The sequence below is a fragment of the Caretta caretta genome, chromosome 6 (assembly GCF_965140235.1).
Source record: "Caretta caretta isolate rCarCar2 chromosome 6, rCarCar1.hap1, whole genome shotgun sequence".
NCBI classification, from domain to species: Eukaryota; Metazoa; Chordata; order Testudines; family Cheloniidae; genus Caretta; species Caretta caretta.
The window spans coordinates 58,509,820-58,524,503 of NC_134211.1; the positions used below are offsets into that span (position 1 = coordinate 58,509,820).

Consider the following 14,684-nt stretch of genomic DNA (forward strand, 5'->3'; position numbering starts at 1 on the left):
TCTTTGGAAGGTGGCGGGTGCATTTCGCAGCCCGAAAGGGAGTACATTAAATTCATACAGCCCGAGATGTGTGGTGAAGGCTGACCTTTTCTTGGCAGATTCATCTAGCGGTACCTGCCAGTACCCCTTGGTTAAGTCCAGGGTAGAGATGAACTGGGCCCGTCCCAGTTTCTCTAATAGTTCATCTGTGCGTGGCATTGGATAGTTGTCTGGGCGAGTTACAGCATTTAGCTTACGGTAGTCCACGCAAAAACGTATTTCCCCATCTGGTTTGGGAACTAGAACCACTGGAGATGCCCATGCACTTTCAGAGGGGTGGATTACACCCATCTGTAACATATCCTGGATCTCCCGTTCTATAGCAGTTTTAGCTTGAGGAGACACCCGGTAAGGTTGGACTTTAATTGGGTGAGCATTACCTGTGTCAACGGAGTGGTATGCCCGTTCAGTCAGTCCTGGGGTGGCTGAGAACATCGGCGCGTAGCTAGTGCACAGCTCCTTGATCTGCTGTCGCTGCATACACCCAAGGGTCATGGAGAGGTTCACCTCTTCCACACCACTACCACATTTCCCTTCGTAGTAGACACTTTCAGGCCACTCAGCGTCGTCTCCTCCCTGGGCTGTAAACTGACAAACCTTTAATTCTCTGGAATAAAAGGGCTTTAGAGAATTAATATGGTACACCTTAGGCTTTCGGTTGGAGGTGGGGAATGCTATGAGATAATTAACAGCTCCCAGGCGCTCCTGGACCGTGAATGGCCCTTCCCACGATGCTTCCATTTTATGGGCTTGGAGCACCTTTAAGACCATGACCTGGTCCCCTACTTTGAAGGAACGCTCTCTGGCATGTTTATCAGACCAGGCTTTTTGCTCTTTTTGAAAATAGAAAAAAAGAAATCCCCCCTGTAAAATCAGGATGGTAGATACCTTACAGGGTAATTAGATTCAAAACATAGAGAACCCCTCTAGGCAAAACCTTAAGTTACAAAAAAGATACACAGACAGAAATAGTTATTCTATTCAGCACAGTTCTTTTCTCAGCCATTTAAAGAAATCATAATCTAACACGTACCTAGCTAGATTACTTACTAAAAGTTCTAAGACTCCATTCCTGGTCTATCCCCGGCCAAGACAGAATGTAGACAGACACACAGACCCTTTGATTCTCTCCCTCCTCCCAGCTTTTGAAAGTATCTTGTCTCCTCATTGGTCATTTTGGTCAGGTGCCAGCGAGGTTACCTTTAGCTTCTTAACCCTTTACAGGTGAGAGGAGCTTTCCCCTGGCCAGGAGGGATTTCAAAGGGGTTTACCCTTCCCTTTATATTTATGACAAAAGCCATATGAAGAGACCAGAGCCTTCATCCTTAATGGGTTTTGGGGAGAACCAAGAGAGGGTATCTGCAGAAGCTAGGGAGATGGAGTTGAAGTTGGCAAGATGCAGTTTTTCAAGGTTACATTAGGAACCAGCTGACTCCAGGATGAAGGACAAATATATCATACCTATTTAATGCTTTATTTGTACTTAAACTATTAAACTATTGCAGAGGGAGAAGGTGTAAAATGGGAGGAATATGCTGAGGGCATGGCAGACTGGGGAACAGGAAGAGATAAGGCAGTGGGGGAACACCCACACAGAAAGAATTGTACTAAGGCAGCTGTAAAAAAACAAACCAGAAGAAGAACTCTGTGTAAGCTTAAAAGCTTGTCTCTTTCACCAACAGAAGGAGGTCCAATAAAAGATATTACCTCACCCATCTTGTCTCTGTGAAAAACAGTGGCATTTATCAGCAATTCCAGGGCCTGAGCAAAGGGCTCAGCCAGCAGAAAGTTCAAAGATAATGGAAAGAATTCCTAGCACCAGAAGAGAGCTCATTTGCATTGACAAATCCAATGCCATTATAACAGCCAAGCTCCTGACATTTGGGGATGGACTCCAGAGAATGTTAACAAACGTGATCATCTTCCTCAGCAAGCACATTGGGCCACGTAGCACAGCTTCAGGCTAGCATGGAGAACACACCACCGTAATATGATGTCCCACCAGCAGCTGGCAGCAGAAAAAATTGCCCCTGAAGGAGCTCATGGAAGAACGGCCAATCGGAGTGCCAGCTGCACAGCAAGTCTATTTCCTGATTACAACAGTGGATGAGAGGGAGGGAAGCAGTCTCAGCACGGATGCCTGAAGCATACACCACAATAAGATGAAGCTAGATCCAAGCTAACCTGGCCCAAAGAAAGCATCACCACCCAAGAGGAGGAACAGAACTCATGCCAACACCTGAGAACCCAAGGGTGCCCAGCATGAAGTCTGCAGGCTAAACTCAGCTCAGAGAGTTCTGCCATGTCTAACATGGAGGTGCGGTGCACAGAGAGGACAGTCCCAGCTGGTTGCACCTCCACATTTAAGAGGAGGAGGGTGGCTGCAATTTACTTGGTTTAGTGCACATTACATGCAGCCTTCACACTTCTGGCAAGTTGCCAACACAGTCCTAGGCTGGGCAAAGTTTGGGCTCCCCTGAGATAACCCAGCTACAGGCCACAATCATGTTAAAGGAATACCATGATCCAGAGTATCGAATGCCAATGACATGAGAACCAGTCACTCTACCTACCTGTCTGGGCCCCATCAAGTGCACCCTGGTCTGGAGGAACAGAAACAAAGTTACAACAAGCCGTCTGTACTGGCAATCACAATCACACACACACACACCCCCTAGGGGTCTCTCTCTTCCCCTATGTTCCTATCAAAACCAAGGTCATCTAGTGGTTCAAGGAGAGGACTGGGAGTCAGAACTCCTGAGTCTTACTCCTGCACCTTTCCCTGGGTGTTTCACTAACTCAGTGTGTAACCTTGGTCGACTCACTTCCCTGCTATGTACTTCAGTTTTCCCATCTGTAAAACTGGGATAACAGCACTCCCCTACACATTAGGGTGAAGTGACTCTTGTTCAAAGTGTCAGAAACCTCTGACTGAGAGGGGTTTAGAGATAGATGGAGGATGTGCCTTACAATATGGATCAATATAATTAGTAGAGAGTGAGCCCACTTTGCAATAAGCCAGATCTCACTTATAAAGCAGCAGATGGGGACTATTATACTCCAGATGCTTCCATGATATTTTGTGAACCCTTAATATTATTGCCTACCAATAAGTGAAAAAGAGCAGCTCATAGCCCTGGTCTACACTAGGACTTTAGGTCGAATTTAGCAGCGTTAAATCAATGTAAACCTGCACCCATCCACACGATGAAGCCCTTTATTTCGACTTAAAGGGCTCTTAAAATCGATTTCTGTACTCCACCCCTGACAAGTGGATTAGCGCTTAAATCGGCGTTGCTGGGTCGAATTTGGGGTACTGTGGACACAATTCGATGGTATTGACCTCCGGGAGCTATCCCAGAGTGCTACATTGTGACCGCTCTGGACAGCACTCTCAACTCAGATGCACTGGCCAGGTAGACAGGAAAAGAACTGCGAACTTTTGAATCTCATTTCCTGTTTGGCCAGTGTGGCAAGCTGCAGGTGAGTGCGGAGCTCATCAGCAGAGGTGACCATGCAGAGCTCATCAGCAGAGGTGACCATGATGGAGTCCCAGAATCACAAAAGAGCTCCAGCTTGGACCGAACAGGAGGTACGGGATCTGATCGCTGTCTGGGGAGAGGAATCCGTGCTATCAGAACTATGTTCCAGTTTTCGAAATGCCAAAACCTTTGTCAAAATCTCCCAGGGCATGAAGGACAGAGACCATAACAGGGATCCGAAGCAGTGCCACGTGAAACTTAAGGCGCTGAGGCAAGCCTACCAGAAAATCAGAGGGGCGAACGGCCGCTCCGGGTCAGAGCCCTAAACATGCCGCTTCTATGATGAGCTGCATGCCATTTTAGGGGGCTCAGCCACCACTACCCCAGCCGTGTTGTTTGACTCCTTCAATGGAGATGGAGGCAACACGGAAGCAGGTTTTGGGGACGAAGAAGATGATGATGACGACGAGGTGGTAGATAGCTCACAGCAAGCAAGTGGAGAAGCGGGTTTTCCCGACAGCCAGGAACTGTTTCTCACCCTGGACCTGGAGCCAGTACCCCCCGAACCCACCCAAGCCTGCCTCCTGGACCCGGCAGGTGGAGAAGGGACCGCCGGTGACTGTACCTTTTAAAATACTATACATGGTTTAAAAGCAAGCATGTGAAAGGATTAATTTGCCCTGGCACTCATGGCTCTCCTGGATGTACTCCCAAAGCCTTTGCAAAAGGTTTCTGGGGAGGGCAGCCTTATTGCGTCCTTCATGGTAGGACACTTTACCACTCCAGGCCAGTAACACGTACTCGGGAATCATTGTACAACAAAGCATTGCAATGTACGTTTGCTGGCGTTCAAACAAGATCTGTTCTTTATCTCTCTGTGTTATCCTCAGGAGAGTGAGATATCATTCATGGTCACCTGGTTGAAATAGGGTGCTTTTCTTCAGGGGACACTCAGAGGAGCCCGTTCTTGTTCGGCTGTTTGCCTGCAGCTGAACAGAAATGTTCCCCGCTGTTAGCCACGGGGAGGAGGGAGGGTTGAGGGGGTAGCCACGTGGTGTGGGGAGGCAAAATGCGACCTTGTAACGAAAGCACATGTGCTATGTATGTAATGTTAACAGCAAGGTTTACCCTGAAAGACTGTAGCCACTGTTTTATAAAATGTGTCTTTTTAAATACCGCTGTCCCTTTTTTTTTCTCCACCAGCTGCATGTGTTTCAATGATCACAGGATCTTCTCCTTCCCAGAGGCTAGTGAAGATTAGAAAGAAAAAAAACACACTCGTGATGAAATGTTCTCTGAGCTCATGCTGTCCTCCCACACTGACAGAGCACAGACGAATGCATGGAGGCAAATAATGTCAGAGTGCAGGAAAGCACAAAATGACCCGGAGGAGAGGTGGCAGGCTGAAGAGAGTAAGTGGCGGGCTGAAGAGAGGGCTGAAGCTCAAATGTGGCAGCAGCATGATGAGAGGAGGCAGGATTCAATGCTGAGGCTGCTGGAGGATCAAACCAGTATGCTCCAGTGTATGGTTGAGCTGCAGCAAAGGCAGCTGGAGCACAGACTGCCACTGCAGCCCCTCTGTAACCAACCGCCCTCCTCCCCAAGTTCCATAGCCTCCACACCCAGACGCCCAAGAACGCGATGGGGGGGCCACCGGCCAACCAGCCACTCCACCACAGAGGATTGCCCCAAAAAAAGAAGGCTGGCATTCAATAAATTTTAAAGTTGTAAACTTTTGAAGTGCTGTGCTTAAAGTGCTGTGTGGCATTTTCCTTCCCTCCTCCACCACCCCTCCTGGGCTACCTTGGTAGTCATCCCCCTATTTGTGTGATGAATGAATAAAGAATGCATGAATGTGAAGCAACAATGACTTTATTGCCTCTGCAAGCGGTGATCGAAGGGAGGAGCGGAGGGTGGTTAGCTTACAGGGAAGTAGAGTGAACCAAGGGGCGGGGGGTTTCATCAAGGAGAAACCAACAGAACTTTCATACCGTAGCCTGGCCAGTCATGAAACTGGTTTTCAAAGCTTCTCTGATGCGTACCGCGCCCTCCTGTGCTCTTCTAACCGCCCTGGTGTCTGGCTGCGCGTAACCAGCAGCCAGGCGATTTGCCTCAACCTCCCACCCTGCCATAAACATCTCCCCCTTACTCTCACAGATATTGTGGAGCACACAGCAAGCAGTAATAACAGTGGGAATATTGGTTTTGCTGAGGTCTAAGCGAGTCAGTAAACTGCGCCAGGGCGCCTTTAAACGTCCAAATGCACATTCTACCACCATTCTGCACTTGCTCAACGTGTAGTTGAACAGCTCCCGACTACTGTCCAGGCTGCCTGTGTACGGCTTCATGAGCCATGGCATTAAGGGGTAGGCTGGGTCCCCAAGGATAACTATAGGCATTTCAACATCCCCAACAGTTATTTTCTGGTCTGGGAATAAAGTCCCTTCCTGCAGCTTTTGAAACAGACCAGAGTTCCTGAAGATGCGAGCGTCATGTACCTTTCCCGGCCATCCCACGCTGATGTTGGTGAAATGTCCCTTGTGATCCACCAGAGCTTGCAGCACTATTGAAAAGTACCCCTTGCGGTTTATGTACTAGCTGGCTTGGTGCTCCGGTGCCAAGATAGGGATATGGGTTCCGTCTACGGCCCCACCACAGTTAGGGAATCCCATTGCAGCAAAGCCATCCACTATGACCTGCACGCTTCCCAGGGTCACCACCCTTGATATCAGCAGATCTTTGATTGCGTTGGCTACTTGCATCACAGCAGCCCCCACAGTAGATTTGCCCACTCCAAATTGATTCCCAACTGACCGGTAGATGTCTGGCATTGCAAGCTTCCACAGGGCTATCGCCACTTGCTTCTCAATTGTGAGGGCTGCTCTCATCTTGGTATTCATGCACTTCAGGGCAGGGGAAAGCAAGTCACAAAGTTCCATGTAAGTGCCCTTACGCATGCAAAAGTTTCGCAGCCACTGGGAATCGTCCCAGACCTGCAACACTATGTGGTCCCACCAGTCTGTGCTTGTTTCCCGAGCCCAGAATCAGCGTTCCACCGCATGAACCTGCCCCATTAGCACCATGATGCATGCGTTGGCAGGGCCCATGCTTTCAGAGACATCTGTGTCCATGTTCTGATCACTCACGTGACCGCGCTGACATTGCCTACTTGCCCGGTATCGCTCTGCCAGGTTCTGGTGCTACATATACTGCTGGATAATGCGTATGGTGTTTAATGTGCTCCTAATTGCCAAAGTGAGCTGAGCGGCCTCCATGCTTGCCTTGGTATGGCGCCCGCTCAGAAAAAAGGCGCGGAACGATTGTCTGCCGTTGCTCTGATGGAGGGAGGGGCGACTGACGACACGGCTTACATGGTTGGCTTCAGGGAGCTAAAGTCAACAAAGGGAGTGGCTTTACATCAAGGAGTATTTCAGGCAGGACTTCACGGAGGGTTCCAATAAGAAATGGTGCACCTAACTTATTGTTCTTATTGGAACAAGGAAGTTAGTCTGGCCTCTGATTGATACATGGCTAGATTTACCTCGCTGCACCTTCCCTGTAAGTGACTGCAGTGTGACCTATAGGAATGAGTCCCCTAGACGGGGGGGGAGGGGGAGGAGGAGCAAATGAGTACAAAACAAATCTGGTCTATTTCTTGTTTTGATACACTCCATCTATCTTTTACATCTTTGGCTGGCAGCAGACGGTGCAGAAGGACTGCATGCCATCCACATCTCAGGGCTGCTCAGCAGAAGATGGTACAATACGACTGCTAGCCATCCTCATCTCTTGCCTGCCTGGCAGAAGACGGTACAATACGACTGCTACCGATCCATATCGTCTGCCTGATCACCATAAGATGGTTCAATAGGACTGACTGTAGGACTAAAGAGAATGACTTGATCAAGTCACTCCAAATTTAGTCCCTGCGCCCATGTCTGTCCAGGCGCTCCCGGCCGACGCAGCCAGGAGCACCTCGGACAGGACGATGACAGCTACCAGTCCTATTGCACCATCTGCTGCCACGAGGCAATGGGTTGCTGCTACTGTGTAGCAATGCAGTACCGCGTCTGCCAGCACCCAGGAGACATACGGTGACGGTTACCTGAGCGGGCTCCATGCTTGCCGTGGTATGGCGTCTGCACAGGTAACTCAGGAAAAAAGGCACGAAATGATTGTCTGCCCTTACTTTCACGGAGGGAGGGAGGGAACGGGGGCCTGACAATATGTACCCAGAACCACCCACGACAATGTTTTAGCCCCATCAGGCATTGGGATCTCAACCCAGAATTCCAATGGGCAGCACAGACTGCGGGAACTGTGGGATAGTTACCCACAGTGCAACACTCCGGAAGTCGACGCTTGCCTCGGTACTGTGGAAGCACTCCGCCGAGTTAATTCACTTAATGCACTTAGAGCATTTTTTGTGGGGACACACACACTCGAATATATAAAACCGATTTCTAAAAAACCGACTTCTATAAATTCGACCTAATTTCGTAGTGTAGACATACCCCTAGGTGGGGATCTGTATCTCTGAAAGATCCCATGCCACTCCCACCCATTTCCATTTCTCTTGTTCAGAGGGCAGGTTCCAACACGGATACAAAGCCTGCTTTAGGGGGTTGGCAAGAGCACAGCTACCCTTAGAAGCCACCCCATCCTCTCAACCTCACATGCCACAGTCACACGTCAAATTTTGGGGCAGGAAACAGGCCTTCCTCGGCACATCACAAATATCAATTATTTGCACCATGTCAATGTCCCAAAGGAATGTCACCAAAGCCAGCAGATAAATACAACTGAGTGCAGAGGGGAAGGGATTCCTATCCAAATAAGAGCAATGAAAACACATTGCACTAAAGGGGAAAGGACCAGTGTTATCTCTGAGGGAAGGCAGCGCAAGGGCCCTGCTGAGCACAGCTCTTCACCAGCACAACCCATTGCAACACACAGCTCCAGTGCAAGCTCTGCAGACAGTCACTGCCTTTACTCTAGTAACCCCTTGAAATGGCAGCTGCAAGAACTCAGAGATGTGTTCAAAAGTCAGATAGAGTCAATGTCGCCCCTGGATCTGTCATCAAAGTACAACACAGTAAGATATAGCAACACCCAATACTCTGCCTTTTGCCATGCCTGCAGGAGGACTGGAATTCCTCTCCCTTTGCAGAGATGGCAGCTCTCCACTGCTACAGCAGGCTGTGCTACACATCAACACAAGGCCTGTTCTGCCAGGGCAGCCCAAAAAGCTACCAATAAGTGCTTGAAATCTACTGCTTCTCATGCATAACAAACAGAAACAAGCGTCAAATTTCAGGGATTGGGAAGGGGCCTATTGGACAGGGGCTACAGATTATTCACAGGAGATCACATACTGGTTTCTAATTTCCCTGTGCCAGGTGAGGGGAAGCCAATTATTTGGGGGAAAGCAGAGATTATAATGCATCTCACAGCTGCAGGTTTTAGAGACAGGCACTAAAGGGGTAAAGGCAGCTCCCTTGTCTCCTTCACCATTACCTGGGCTCTGGAATGCAGTCCCACTGGGCAGGAGGATCAGTGGAAATTCACTGCCTTATAGCAGCTCTAAGATTCTTTGCTTTCCCCAAATTCCAGTGGGATTTGCATTCTCTGGATCCTACTCTCACCTCTTTGATGGCCCCTAACCATTAGCCACGTTTGCTAATCTCATCTGTGATTTGGGGTCAGGATTATACTGTACCGCAGTTTGGCTTTGATCCCAAGGTGTCAGAAATGACTACTAAAACTTTTAGATGTTACTAACAAAATACAGATCTCTGGAGAGGAGGCCCGGGGTGAGCCTGAGTCTGGAGTGGTTCCAACAAGGCCCTCAGACCATGGGCTAGCAGGCTTTTCTCCAGATGTTGCATGTTGTGGTTTCTCACAGATCTCACATTGCAGAAGTTGTTGCTGAGGTGCTGAGCAGCCTTTGCACGAGTTTCTGCAAAAGGAGTTTAACTGCTACAGAGCAGTAATTCCACTGCCAAGAAGAAGAGGAACCCACAAACAAGAAATGCACACAGGATGCACCAGAGATCTCTACCCTTGGCCTGGTCAAAAATTCTGTCAACAAATCTGACAAACAAAATTTGAAGAAACAGTTTTTTTCACAAAATATATGTTTGTTTTCCATGGAAAATGTCAATGTTTCATCAAAAAAAATTAAACATCCAGAAAACAAAATAATTTAGCCAAAATCTAAAATATTCTGATTCAAAAGGGTGCCACAATGCCTCATGGGATTTGTAGTCAGATGCCTTACACCTCTATTCCTCTCTCTGAGCTAGGCTCTCTAGCAGAACTACATCTCCCATGATGCACTACAGCCAGGGACTCCTCAAACACACATCCTCGCTTTATCAAGGAGGGTGAAACGGTGCATCACAGGAGAAGACATATTCCTTCCAGAGAGCATGACCCACAGAGAAGAATGGGAGCATACTGTACCTCAAGTACAACTCTCATGGGGAAACTTGGAATCACTGTGGATCAAAATATTTTGGTTTTTGATATTTCACCAAAAAGCCAAAATTTCCAGGGGGAGCAGTGGAGAACAACCATCAAAAGACTATTTTCCAACCAGTTCTACTCCACACTTCTTAGAGTTCAAATCCTTCCCCTTAGGGCCCAGACAGCTTGGGACTCCACAGGACAACCTGGATCACAAATTAGTACCAGCAAGATAATGAATGTCCCAATTTTTGAGTAGCATTAATTGTTTTTATAATATTAAACTGTGTTGTACAAACATTATGCATCCTTCCATCAACAAGGAACCTCTGTGCTAATCTCACATGACAGCCCTGGATGTAACAAGCTCAGCCTGAGGATGAGAACCAGCCTCCTGCTTCTATTTCCTTGAAATGTCTCAGAATAGTGCCCCAGAATGCTCTTCAGGAAAAGATGGACAGAATTAGCCACATGCCCTCTGCCCTGATGTGCAGGACAGGGCATGGATGGCTAAGCAAAGCCACAGAAGGAATCTATTGAAGCAGCAGGATGGGCAAAACCTCTATCTCTGCAACCCTTTGGTAATGATTACAAGAGAAATGAGGCAGGGGCTGGCCATAGTGAGCTGTCACTGCATGGAGAAGGTTTAAGTGCAGATCAGCAGCTTGTCTAGTGAGCCAAAGGCAGCTCAGCATTAGTTCTCCAGGTTTTGGAGGCCAAAGACTATTTTCTAATCAGTTTCTTCCTAGTCTGTAAGAAATTCCCTTAGTGCTTCTTTCCAGCACTGACACCACGTGCTCTCCACCATTAATGGGGGCCCTGCTCCCACAGCACCAGTTTAGACCCTCCTGGATTAAACATGTCCTGGGAATGTGACCCTGTGATTCCAAGGTCTGGGCTGTGGTTTGACATGTTGAATATTGTTTCAGTTACTTTATTAATAATTGACTAAGAGGCTAAATAAACAGCCTTGTCACGGAGCCCAGAGTGTGACTCAGGCAGCCCCTCTGAGCAACAGTGCCTGCTGCCAGGAGCTGAACACGTCAGGGAGCCTCTGGACTACATCTCCATTAACTTGCTAACGGGAGCTGCACTGCCAACTCCCCACTGCTGGGACGGGTGTCATCAGTTCTGAAAAACTGGTTGCTGGTGAAGCATCCCAGACTGACATCTCTGGTGATCTAGAGCAGGGGTGGGCAAACTATGGCCCACAGGCTGCAACCGGCCCATCAGACCTTTTAATCTGACCCTCGAGCTCCCGCTAGGGAGCGGCATGGGAGGCTTGCCCTGCTCCGCACATGCTGTGGCTCCGCACGGCTCCTGGAAGCAGCAGCATGTCCCCCCTCCGGCTCCTACAAGTAGGGGCAGCCAGGGGGCTCCACATGCTGTCCCCACCCCAAGCGCCAGCTCTACAGCTCCTATTGGCCAGGAACTGTGCCCAATGGGAGCTGCAGGGGCAGCGCCTGCGGACGGGGCAGTGCACAGAGCCACCTGGCCAGTGCTGCGCCTCCACCTAGGAGCCAGAGGGGGGACATGATACTGCTTCCGGGAGCTGCTTGAGGTAAGTGCCACCTGGAGCCCGAACCCCTGACCTCCTCCCACGCCCCAACCCCCTACCCCAACCCTGATCCCCCTCCTGCCCTCCAAACCCCTCGGTCCCAGCCTGGAGCGCCCTCCTGCACCCCAAACCCCTCATCCTCAGCCCCACCCCCTCCCCCGCACACCCGGCTGGAGCCCTCAGACCCCCAGCCTGAGCCTGGAGCACCCTCCCACACTCCAAACCCCTCAGCCCCAGCCCAGAACCCCATCCCCCGCATCCCAACCTCCTGACCCAGCCCAGAGCCCCCTCCCGCACCCTGAACCCCTCATTTCTGCCCCCACCCTGGAAAACCGCCCCCAGCACAGAGTCCATACCCCCTCCCACACCCCAACCCCTTGCCTCAGCCCACAGCCCCCTCCCATACGCTGAACCCCTCTGCTCCACGCCCAGCCCACAGCTCCCTCCTGCACCCCAAAACCCTCATCCCAGGCTCCACTACAGAGCCTGCACCTCCAGCTGGAGCTCTCAACCCCTCCCACATCCCAACCCCCTGCCCCAGCCCTGAGCCCCCTCCTGTACTCTGAACTCCTCATTTCTGGCCCCACCCCAGGGCCCGCACCCCCAGCCAGAGCCCTCACCCCCTCCCGCACTCCAACTCCCAATTTCGTGAGCATTTGTGGCCCACCATACAATTTCCATACCCAGATGTGGCCCTCGGGCCCGCCCCTGGCTTAGGGCCTCCATTCTCAGAACAAGTTCAGCCTGGGCAGCAGCAGGGTGATCTTTCCCCCACCAGCAGCTGCCAACGTGCTTCAGCCCAGCCCTAAAGAGACCTGTCCCCCTTTTAGGGGTCAACAGGGAATCCCGTTTCCATGCTACATTCAGTCCTGGGCCTCTCCACTGAAATTGCCAACAGCAAGCTAATTCGTGCCATCTCTGCTGGTGGGTGTAGTGATATCTGTCTGGACTGAGGCCATCTCCCCTTGAACGGAGCACTAGCCTGCCCGCCTTCCATTCATAGACTGGTTCTGCAACTGCTGTGGTCTCCCTCCTGGAACCTAGAAACACAGGGAGTCACACTGTGTTTCCTGGGTCTTCAGCGATCAGCTCTGAATCTACTCAACATAGTTCCAAGATATCAGCTGATGGCATTCAAAGCTGAGTGGCAGGCACTGAGCATGCCCAGGGCACACGGTTGCTGGGTGAGAGAGTGGCAAGCAGAGAACTATTTGCAGGGGGAGGAAATCACCAGCCTGGAATAAGGCAAGTCAATGCCCTCCAAGTTGGACTTGAGATGATCACAGAACACAGGAACTAGACAAATGTAGCAGGCCATCAGCAACCCAACTCCAACAGCAGTCACTGGCACAGGCTTCAGAGGAAGGCTTTCCAATCACACAAAGATCACAGGGACGGGCAGTTAGAAATTACGATGGATAAAAATTACCCCAATAGTGGGGGAGGAGATTTCTTCCACAATCCCAGCGCACATTCCAGTCAGCCATCCTGCCAGATGAGAACCTCCTGAAATCCCACCTACCATTTCAGTTAGATATGGAATTTTTCACTTTGTACCCTACACAGTTACGTAGAGTTGTTGTGCCCCGCCTCTGAGCTGGCTGGATTTCAGTGATGCCTATTCATGCATTTTGGGATAAAAGCTTGGGATCCCTTGGGATAAAAGCTCTACAGAAACACTGGAGATTATGTCAGCACACAACACATGGCAGAGGACATCCTAGGTTTGGGCCCATCACTCCGTGGTTCTTGTTGGTTCTGATCTAACCACTCCGTTAAGCACTGTGGGCTTTGTCTGAGGTGAATGAGAGTGTCATTTAACTCTTAAATTCCTGGTGTTTAGAAACACCTGCCTGCTCCGTCTTAGCAAATATCTGAGTTTCTGTCACTGAAGAATTAAATGGCACAAACCTGCACTCCTCCAACCCAACCACAGCATTATGGAGAACAGGGTGGTGATCTGGGACAACTATAATGCTGGGAATTTTAGACCCTGGAAGCAGGATCAGGAATCTGGCAAACCAGTACACTATGGACAAGAATGTATGGGTATGTCTACACTACAATAAAATACACGTGGCTGGCCCATGTCAGTTGACTTGGGCTTGTGGAGGTCAGGCTACAGGGCTATAGAACTGTAGTGTAGATGTTGGGCTCAGGGTGTAGCCTGGGCTCTGGGATCCTCCTCCCTAGCAAGGTCTCAGAGAACAGGCTCCAGCCTGAGCCTGAACACCTATTCTGAAATTTTATAGCCCCGCAGCCTGAGCCCACATCAACTGACCCAGGCCAGCTGCGGCTGTGCTGTGGATCTTTTATCACAGTGTAGACATACCCTTAGAGACCCTTTGGCCAGGGACTGAATTATTGCATTAATCTTGAGCGCCCAAGGCTCTCTAGACACAAAGTAGCCTGGAAAAAGCCATAGTTTTAGGGACACACAACAATAGTGATAATGTCCAAAAAGCTGGAGTGGCATCACTGAAGTGGAGAAAGGAGCCATATTCCAGCCAAATGTCCCAAACCACCCAGAGAAGGGGATTATACCAGTGCAACTTTCATTTCACCATGAGATCTGATAAGCCTGGGATTCTTTCCTCCTTCCCTCCGCCCAAGATTTCTCTTCACTCGTGGAACACAAACCAGGGTGCAGGGCTAGTGGAGGGGTGCATGGATAATGCAAGCTGAAGAAGTGGGAGAATCAAGTTGTGGGGGACTGGGGAGGGTTTCTGGCAGCAAGAGAGCTGGGCAAGCTGGAAATAGTTCCAGAGCAAAATCCTGACCTGTATCCCCACTCCCAGCACCTTCTAAAAATTCCAGTCACAGGTCTCAGCTGTAACTGGCATAGGGTGTTTGCAGTGCTCCAAGAGTTAATATATTTTAAAGGATGTTTGTGAAACAGGGAGGGAATCAGGAATGTTAGTGCTGCAGCCTAATTGTCACTGAAGTAGCAACAATGTTAACCCTTTCCCATCTGCTCCCTGTAGCAGACACATCCAGCAAAGGCTGTCCCCACAGTCCAGCTACAGTAAAGGCCACAAGCTTTGACTATGCAAACTGCATGGTCCCCCACCAGTTAATGTGCCAATTTCTCAGACAACTTAGATATTAGCTACCGCCCTGAAGAACCAGGGGGAGGT

The 14,684-nt window shown here is 49.9% G+C and overlaps 1 protein-coding gene across 2 annotated transcripts in view; it reads right to left on the minus strand.

Moving 5' to 3' along the window:
- The window catches only part of ARHGAP1 (Rho GTPase activating protein 1), a 47,879-nt gene that overhangs the window by 25,454 nt on the left and 7,741 nt on the right, over positions 1–14,684 (minus strand). The window lies entirely within an intron of this gene.